General features: G+C 40.4%; 1 protein-coding gene across 5 annotated transcripts in view; it reads left to right on the top strand.

The window, feature by feature from the left end:
- LOC113116319 (collagen alpha-1(XIV) chain-like) overlaps positions 1-9,695 on the top strand; it is a 109,499-nt gene that overhangs the window by 24,326 nt on the left and 75,478 nt on the right. The window lies entirely within an intron of this gene.

Here is a 9,695-nt window from a genome sequence, read left to right as displayed (position 1 = left end):
TAAATAAGGTTTTTGTAGATTTTTTTTTATTTTTATTGAAGAACAACACAAAAAGAATTCAATTTAGATTAAGAAATTGAGCTTTTGCAACATACAGATTGAAGCTGACTTGTTTCTTTTCAAAGAGCACAAATTCTCATTATATTTTAATAGATATAGTGCCCAAAATGGGGGCAATCCTTGAAACGGCTGTTTAAAGCTGTGTTGGGCGGCTAATGGATGACTCAATAAAGAGTTCTCCTCTGACACCTCGCCCATATAAAGTGCCAGCGCTTGAGGCCTCAGGGAAGGCACAATGCGAGGGCAAACTGATATTTTCATAACATCTGCCAAACCATTGGGAGGAAGCACACTCAGGCTCTAAAATGTATCGCCACATTAATCTCCAGTGTTATCATTTATTTAGGCCCTGCCCTCCTTCAGGATTTAGTAGTGCCTCTGGTCATTTTTCCCAAGACTGTTTTTTTATGATGCACAGAGTCTTAGTGTGGTGTGGGTTGGTTTGACTGGCAATGCTGAGATACAGAGTTGGTTAATAGTGGCTCTTGTGGGATAGCGATCCTCTGTCCTGCCCTTCACCACGCACATGAGAAGAAGGTCAGTGATCAGACTGCACTGAAGCTTCTGAACATGAAAAGTAGTTCACTCATTACAGCAGAGGACACTGAGGTGGGCTTCTCTCGCTCATTGTTTCTCATCCACATTCTCTCCCTCTCTGGCAAAAATTCCCCATGCTCACATTTCAAAGTCTTGCACTAAATGCTAAAGTGTGACATCTCTCAAATCTGTTGCTGCTTTTAGACTGCACCCTGTCTGGCCTATAGCTTAATGAAAATGAGTGCTAATTAACCCCTGTGAGAATCGCCCATAATGGCTGTTAGGGATGTGCCAGTAAAAATGATATATTGTATGACTGCAGCATGATGATGTAATGGGGTACAAGTAATGGATAATGTACAGTCAGATGGTCATTATCACAAAACGACCCCCAACAGGGTGATCAAGACCTCAGCATGAAGTAGCAGGGTTTATGCAGCACTTAAAAAAGTCTTAAGAAGTCTTAATTCACACAATTCTGAGGTTATGAAGGTTTGACATCAGAGCAGACAGTCTTAAATTCATGAAGTCATAACGTTAAACATTGCATACATACAATTTACCATATGAAGTTTGTTTTCTGAGAATTGGAACAAAATTAAATTAATAGTTACACTTCAGTCCAGGGACTAATTCTCTCTATTACTTATTAGCGGACATATTTCTAGCATATTTGCTATATTTTAAAACAAGAAAAAATATCTTTCAATGGGGTAATAAAACTTGTTCCCCCTTCGAATTAAGTAGATTTTTGTTAGGGCACAGGCAGATAACTTTTCCTGTTGTAACCACAAATGGCAACTCGATCAATTTCCCATAAAATAAGGCTTTTTAACTGTTTCGTTTTGCTTCCCAAATAAATATATCCAGAGTTTAGACATTTCCACTGAAAAATAAGACACAAATATAGAGGAAACAATCACTTTTGCAGAGTGGACGGAAGGTAGAGTAATAGTTATTTCAGTTTATAAATTCTGTCAAATGAACTGAAATCTATTGGAGAACTGTTGAATTTAGTATTTTCAAACTCTGAAGCATTGCTAATACAAGACATTTACATTTAGAGACATACTGACATATTGTGTTCCATTAAATTTATTACTTAATTTTTATTTACACACACACACACACACACACACACACAAACACAAAATTAAGTTCTTAAAAAGTCCCAACTTTCCTTTCATAAACATACCTTCATGAGTAGACAAATCCTGTATTATCATGGATGGGTTAAGTTGCTTTGATGACCAGCTGAGGGTATATTGTCCAACTTACCTGAGAGCTACTTACCAAAAAGATAGATATATGAGGAACTACACAAGCATACTGTAGGTGTAGGACATAGGTACTACAACCCCCCCACCACCCCCCGCCCCCGTCTTGCATTTCAGCCTCTGTAAAAATCTGTGATTAACTCAGCTGTATGCACTCTTGTAAATCTGACTATCTCACACTCTTAACATTGCCGCAGTAAGTTATCTGAGGTGATTTCCCTCTATATTCTCCCCTTTCCAGTAGTCAAAAAACTTCAAAGATCGTTAAATTAAGTATTACCTATTCCTCACACTGGCGGACCCAGTAGCTAACAAAGAGTGGCAATATTCAGAGCACTGCCTCACACACATGTAGCACACACACTTCATCTTTCATCCAAAGTTCGCAAATGCTTTTCATTCTAGTAAAATATTATAAAATCCAACCAAATACAGCACCATTACTGATAAACACTTATTGATAAACTTACGAAGTTGTCAGTAGAGCAAGATTCAAACTTACAACATCTCACACTTGGAGAGATAAAAGTCAGTGGAGTCCAAACAAGAATTGACTTTCATTGTGTGAACAGACGAAAACAAGACAAAAACAAAATAAACTGAAAGTAAACGAAAGGAAAAGAAACAAAAACAACTACACAAAACAAAACAAAACACATAAAGCAAGACAAAACACTGAACAATACGGAAATAAAATACTAAACCATCACTTAACTAACAACAAAAAACTGACGAGTCAGAATTAAGTATCTATTTCAGAAAGTTGTATAATAAAGCAATTTAGGCCCCAGATTCCAAAACTTACGGGACCAAAAAAAAAAAAACTATCACAGATGGTACCTTTTCAAAAGGTGCACCATTGTACCTATTTACCTCTAAAGGGTGCTTGTTGGTACCTTAAATGTATATATTAGTTTACATGTTAGTACCTAAATGATACATATTATTACCACCCCAGTAACAGCTTTTGTAGCTTTTTTTTTTTTTGTGAGAGTGAACACATCTCTTATAGGCTCTTTGCAGCTTGCCTGCTTAAAGTTAAATCAGAGAAAGTGTACTACTTTGCTATGTTACTTGAAATATGTACAGTTTAGAGTCACTGGATGTTTTATAATGTGCGTAAATGGTGAGATTGATGTAAATTATTGAAAAATCTGAACACGATACGGTCTGAAGTATTGATTATCCGTCTGTATGGGCGTTATACGCAAGAGAGGCTCATTGTCTGAAATAAACTTCTAGAAGTTATAAAAGTTCTGTTGACCATCGATCTCAGCATGTGATGCAACTATCTTCGTCTAGCTTTGACAAGCTGAGACAGGCTCTCTTCGTAGCCCCGATTATCCAAACTCTGTAGGTTACTGTTTTATATTTATTTGTAGCTATATCATCACTTCTCCTCGTGTGAGAGCCTGTTAGCAGATGCTGTATATAGTGTGTTGCTGAAGGGCAGTTTGGAAATTAGCGGTGACATGTTCAAAGTGTCTAGAGGCCTTTCAGTCTGTGCTTCTTCCCACGCAAACCCCAGACGGACTGTAAAACAATCCCTCCAGCCCAGACACAGCCCAAAGCCTGCGCTTCAGTAAAAATGCTGCTTGAGAATAATAGAAGCATCCAAAAAATTTAATAAATATCAGACAGAATTACAACACAGTCAATTTCATTCCCAGATCAACGGAGGCCCCATAATAAATCATCTTCATGTCTGGAAGAAATGGTCATTTAAAAAAAAGAAAAAAAGAAAAAGCTTGTAAAGAAGCCGTGGACTGCAAACCATATTAATGATTGAAATTCGTACTTTAAAGGACTGAATTCTTTGAACTTGTATGGAAGATATTAGATTGGACAGCCTTATTTGGCCATTCTCAGAAGGAGGCTTAGAGGCATCAGATGATTTTTACATCACAGTGAACTCAACCCTAAGATTGGTCAGTAATCATGAATTCTGATTGGTCAGAATCTGAGCATGCATTCTTAGACGTGATGCACTTAAATGAACCAGTTAAATGATATGTAAAACAAAGCATGTAGGCTGTTTAGTGTGCAGACCGAGTGTGCTTGGTCTGGAGCTTCCTGACCTCTTTAGCGCTGAATAAGAATGAGAAACTAACAGGAGTGCTATGAGAATGAGAATAGTAATCATCACTGTTTTCAGCTGGTCTGCCTGGAGGAATCTAGATGTGGGCTGCATCAACACTCCCACTCGTCAACATCACAAATGCTCTTCTCCACTCTCATAACTCATCTCCACGCTGTAGGTTTGTGTCTGCTAGGGGTGAAGCACTAGGGGGCCCCAGGTCTGCATTGATCCACTTTTAGCCCACTCAACCAAAGTTAGTTGGCTGGAATTAACATATGCAACTTTGCTGACTTGCATTACAAGCACATTTCTGAGAGGATATGGTTTACTGTAGTTTTGGGTACCATTTCTTCACAAACAAATGTACATTTAAGTAGCAAGATAATAATGCCCTTGGACCTGATCTGAGACACGACATGTTTGATAGTGAGCATCCTGAGCATCAGTCGCTTGATCGACTGGTTCAGTAGACACTGATCTAAAATGGGACGCAACCCTCCATCCTTCTTTGGAACTATGAAGTACCGGCTCTAGAACCTGGACTCTCTGTCGTGAGGAGAGACCACCTCGATGGCCTCTTACCTCAGGAGAGTGTGCACTTCCTGTTCCATAACCAGAGCTTGCTTGGGACCCACCAGCATGGGAGTAACCCCGTTGAACTGAGACGGAGGAGAACCAAACTGGATTCTGTAGCCTCTTTCTACAGTGTGCAGGACCCATTGAGACACATTTGGCAGTAGTTTCCATGCTGCTAAGTGGTCTACTAAAGGAATCAGTCTCTTGAGACTGACCTCTGGTGTAATCAGAACAGCTAGTAACAGTGGACTGGCAGGAGACAACCGAACTAACCGTTCTAGAGACCTCCGCAGAGGTGGCGAGCCTCTCAGCACCGCTACGTTCCCGGGCGGTAACTGAGTGTGGTGCTCGCGGGAGACCGCTCTGCCCTGTAATGCCGGCAGGGTTGGCATGATGAGCTCCTGAGGGCACTGAGGCCAGACGGGCACTGTGTAATGCCATGAACCCCGCTTCACCTCAGAGGGGACTGACCTCATAAGCCCTGGGCCATTGGTGTCAGGGCTTCTTAGCTGAGGACCTCTTAGCCTTAAGGATGGTCCACAGATCCGGCTTAGGCTTGGAGGCCTCCCAGCCAGAGTGCTGCTTAGACCCACGGTTCTGTTTCTGTGTATCCCTGTACGAGGGGCTGGTACTCAGCTGAGAATGCCTCTGCCCAGCACCCTCTGGAACTAGAGAGCAGCGAGGGAATGCCTGGAATGCCGCCGCCTGATTGTGAGCTTCCTAGAACCTGTCGACGGCGGAATTAACAGCGTCGCCGAACAGGACCAAGGACACAAGTGAGGCATCCATGAGGCAGACCCTATCTTTCTCCCTCATATCAGAAAGGGCCAGCCACAAATGTCTCTTTGCATCCACCATCGCTGCCATAGACCGCCGAATGGCATGGGCGGTCTCTTTGGTAGCAGAGAGAGACAAATCAGTCCTCAGATTTTACGTGCTCATGCTCATCTAGTTCCTTCAGCAACACCGCCATGGTGTGCAGACACGCACCAGCCTGACCCGCTGCCGAGTACCCCTTGCCCACCAGTGCTGAGGTAGTACGCAATGGCTTGGAGGGCAATGCTGGAGCCTTCAAAGACGATGCAGAGCTGGGAGACAGATACCTGTGAGCGTCTGTTCAACCCATGGCATAGTTTTATAGCCACGCTCACTCATCCCTGTCACATTGCCGTAGTGATCAGTAGTGGGAATGAAGAGGCGGGACGAAAAGGGCTTTGACCACGATTTACACACCTCGGTGTGCAAATCAGGGGAAAAAGGCTATTCTGCGGTTGAGCCTTTTTCTCGGCGGGCCAATCGATGCTCAACTTGGCCACAGCATGAGTTACCACCTCCAAAAGCTCCTCATACTGGGGTGACTGAGAGGGTGAATCCACGTCGACGCCTACCACATCAACTTCCCCGGAGGAAGACAGGTAAAGCGTTGAGCCTGCTCCCCAGTGGGGAGGTTTTTTTTTTGTTGACAAAAATATAATAAAAGCACTTATATCAAAAACTGTAGTAAATGTACTTGCTGATAATAACTACTATGGTGCAGACATATTACGCATCCCAAAAACGTATCTGACTTGTTTCAGACTGCCTTGATATTGTGTATCTCAGTGCCAAATCAGTATGTAATACAGACAATTAATATTCATGAGCTCAGCCTCATCCATGCAGTGACACCTCGCCCACCTTCTGTCTCCTCAATCTAAATCTTGTTCCACTCCACACTCTCAGAAATAAAGGTGAAAAAGCTGTCACTGGGGTGGTACCTTTTCAAAAGGTACGTATTTGTACCTTAAGGGTCCATTTGGTACCTTAGAGGTACATATTAGTACTCAACAAATGTACATCTTGGAACCCAGTAGGTTCAAAAGTGTACCTTTTGAAAAGGTACCGCCCCAGTGACAGCTTTTGTACCTTTATTTCTGAGAGTGCACTCACAGCCCTCTGTGTTTAAACTCTGTTTCACCTTTTTAAATTTCTTGCCACTTCACGTCCCATTAAGAGACGAGATGACATGCTTAATTGTCTTAAAGGCCTGTTTCAGGTTCTCCTGCCAAGTCTGGGAAGATGGTGGAATGGGTCAGAAAGAGTCTGCTTTCTGGACTTCCCCAAAAGGCCCAGAAGAGCCCAGACTGTGGCATGCTATCTGTCCTTTCGGTTTATTTAGATGGAGTGGACTGATTAACTTGTGTGCTCTTTAGAACAAAGGCACCCATTCTTCGGCCTGTGCATTGTTTGGCACTTGGCTATCTTGCTCCCAGAATCCTCTGCGGATGTCACAACCCATAGCATACTTGGCATGGCCTGCAGTAGAGAGAGAGCTGAAGCATGAGAGAGGAATAATGCCGCCGTAATAAAATGCTCTACAGAGGCTAGATAGATCAGCCGCTCTCCTCACACTTTTTCAATAACCCCTGTCTGCATTCTTTAGGATATAAAAAAGTGGGAATAGAGGGGGAAATCTGTTGGTTAGAGCTATTAACCTTAATGGGCGTTGAATGGTATTTAAACATGCCCCTGAGAGACCCAGATGAGCTCTTCTAGTTTTATGTTTTATCGCACTGCCCACTTCAGTTATTAAAGGCCTTCTCTCTTATTGTTTCTGTCTCTTTGTTTTTCTTTCTTCTCTCTTTCCTGTTGATATGCCACTGTAGCTCAGATACAGTCTCAGAATTGTTCTCAGATACTTAGAAACTATAATGGTTTATGTGTATGTGCATGTGTATTATTATTTTTATATTACATTTTTTATAAAGTATTTTGCTTTACATGTGCTCTTGTGTGTATTGTTATATTACATTACATTGTATTATACTATATTATAGTTTTATAAAGTATTTTACAATAAATCCTGCATTATGTTTCTTTTAGTAAATAAGTAGTGAACATCTATGAAGGTTTTGCATATTTCAAGTGTTGCATATTTATTCATTTAAATTTGACAAACAATGTATCATGGTTTAAAAAAAAGTAAAACAAAAAATTAATTAATTAATTAAAAATAAACCTAGAATAGTTATTTCAAAATATAATATTTCACAATAGTACAGATTTTTTTGTGTGTGTTTTTATAACTGTGAGCATTAAAGACTTTAAAAACATTAAATAACTTTCTAATCCTAAACATTTGCATTTTTGAATATTATATTATATTATAAAAAAATAAAAGGTTGCCATTTAGAATTTTAGGGGAAAATAAAATGTAATGGGCTTTCTACCCAATTTAATTTAATTTAATTTAATTTAATTTAATTTAATTTAATTTAATTTAATTTAATTTAATTTAATATTTCAAAATAAAAAGTTTGCCTTTTAGAGTTTTAGGGGAAAATAAAATCTGATGGGCTTTTTGAGATGAAGAACTTCTTGAATTTCCCATCCTGTTTGGGTGTGCTGTATTTCATAATAGCTACCCGTAGGTAGCACATGCATAATTATTTAGGTGATATTGTCAGCATATTAAGAACCACTCCAGATATCAAGCAGACTTATATAACCCTAGGCTTACTATATCTTTGTCCCTTCAACATCCCTGTATTCCTTAATGACTTCACCTCAAAGAGAGTTAAAAGGTAACCAAAAAGGCATGCTTGCTAAAAACTCATCATTATTCAGTGCCTCAAAAGAGCAAGAATTCTCGTTCCCCCCACATTAGTAGTCTAGACACCCCAGCGGCAAGGGAATGAAGATAGCTGACAAATTTCTGACATGAGGGATGTGACAGGAGCAGCAAGAGTGTCCATTCAGTAGTTAATCTTAATATGCATTTAATAAGAACAATAAACGTGACCTGCCACGGGACCAGCTCGAATACTCTCACCTCTAGTGAATATTTCACATGTCTGGAGATGCTGCGGTACATGCACGCGACACTGAAGCCAAAATAGGCACAATTAACTGAGCTCTGCATGCATAGTGCATTTATCATATCGCCGCTGCTTTGATTTTGCATTCATGAAGGATGCGAAGACTTGATTGCATTGTCTGTCGTGTTAATCTCATTCGCTTGTCTCTTCTTCTCTTCCTCCAGCATATGTTTGATTGAGAGCTCCCAGAGGACGTCCCGCAACCAAAAGAGAGCTTGTGCAGCCCAACAGCTGCAATCTGCAGCAGCTGCATTGCAGCAAGTGCTTCCACAGCATCCTATAGCAAACGCATGACCTTTTAGGGTTTTCCAAGTTGGCAACGAAGAGTCTGTTGCTTAGTAGATAAGTCCCGGGGCTCTTAGGGCTTAATGAATCGATGTTGCTGGATCGCTGATGGGTTTGATGAATCCTCACCCCTGAATCTCAGGATACAATCAGCCTCATGCTCTCAGATAGAGGAGCTCACATTGATTAGTGATACCGGGGCTCTCACTGGCTCACTGATAACAGCAGAAGGTACCTGTGTCTTGACTCTTTGTGTAATGGCGTGGATCGAACGACGCTGCTATTCACAGACATAAATAGGTAGAGAGGAATTAAGAAGCACAGGAGTTAATTAAACAAATCTGGCAGCGATTGATTGGTGGGTTTATTGAGTGTTTTCTCAGCGACAAATCATTTCCTGGTGGTAAAACTAAACTGATTTGACAGACATGCCCAATAGTTGTGCCTGCCAAGATGTGCTTTTCCTGTAACTGTCTATACTGGGATGGTTCACTTGAAAAAAAAAAGCCTTAGTTTACTTACCCCCATGTTATTTCAAAGTAGTATGTTTTTTCATTCATGAAACTTAAAAGGTGATGAGTATAATGAAGGCCAGACCCCTCAAACATCCCACAATTCACACTCTGGCATTATGTAGGAAATAGAAGGATTTGTCCCATTGATATGCTCATGAGAACTCATATCAGTATAATTTTTTTATCCAGTTCATAAAACTGTGCTTTTTTTTTTCTTTTTGTTTTTTAACAAATCAGAGATTTGGTCCTGAAGTTCAACTGTCTGAATTCAGTCCCAATACTTAGCAACTCCCTGGAATAATAGCTTATTTGGGAATAATACATTTAGTTCTGTGCCTCACACAAAAACAACATATGACTCACATGGAATAGAAATTCTGTGGACTACTTTCGGGTCCTTATTCACTTCCAATACACTGAAAACATTTTTCACCTTTTATGTTCCATGGAATAATGACAGTCAGGTTTGGAATGACATGAGTGTGAGTAAATAATAATGCAATTAAAA

Source organism: Carassius auratus, chromosome 16 (assembly GCF_003368295.1).
Source record: "Carassius auratus strain Wakin chromosome 16, ASM336829v1, whole genome shotgun sequence".
Classification (NCBI taxonomy): Eukaryota; Metazoa; Chordata; class Actinopteri; order Cypriniformes; family Cyprinidae; genus Carassius; species Carassius auratus.
The sequence above is the reverse complement of the archived record's forward strand: the minus strand, read 5'-3'. Positions and strand labels throughout refer to the sequence as shown.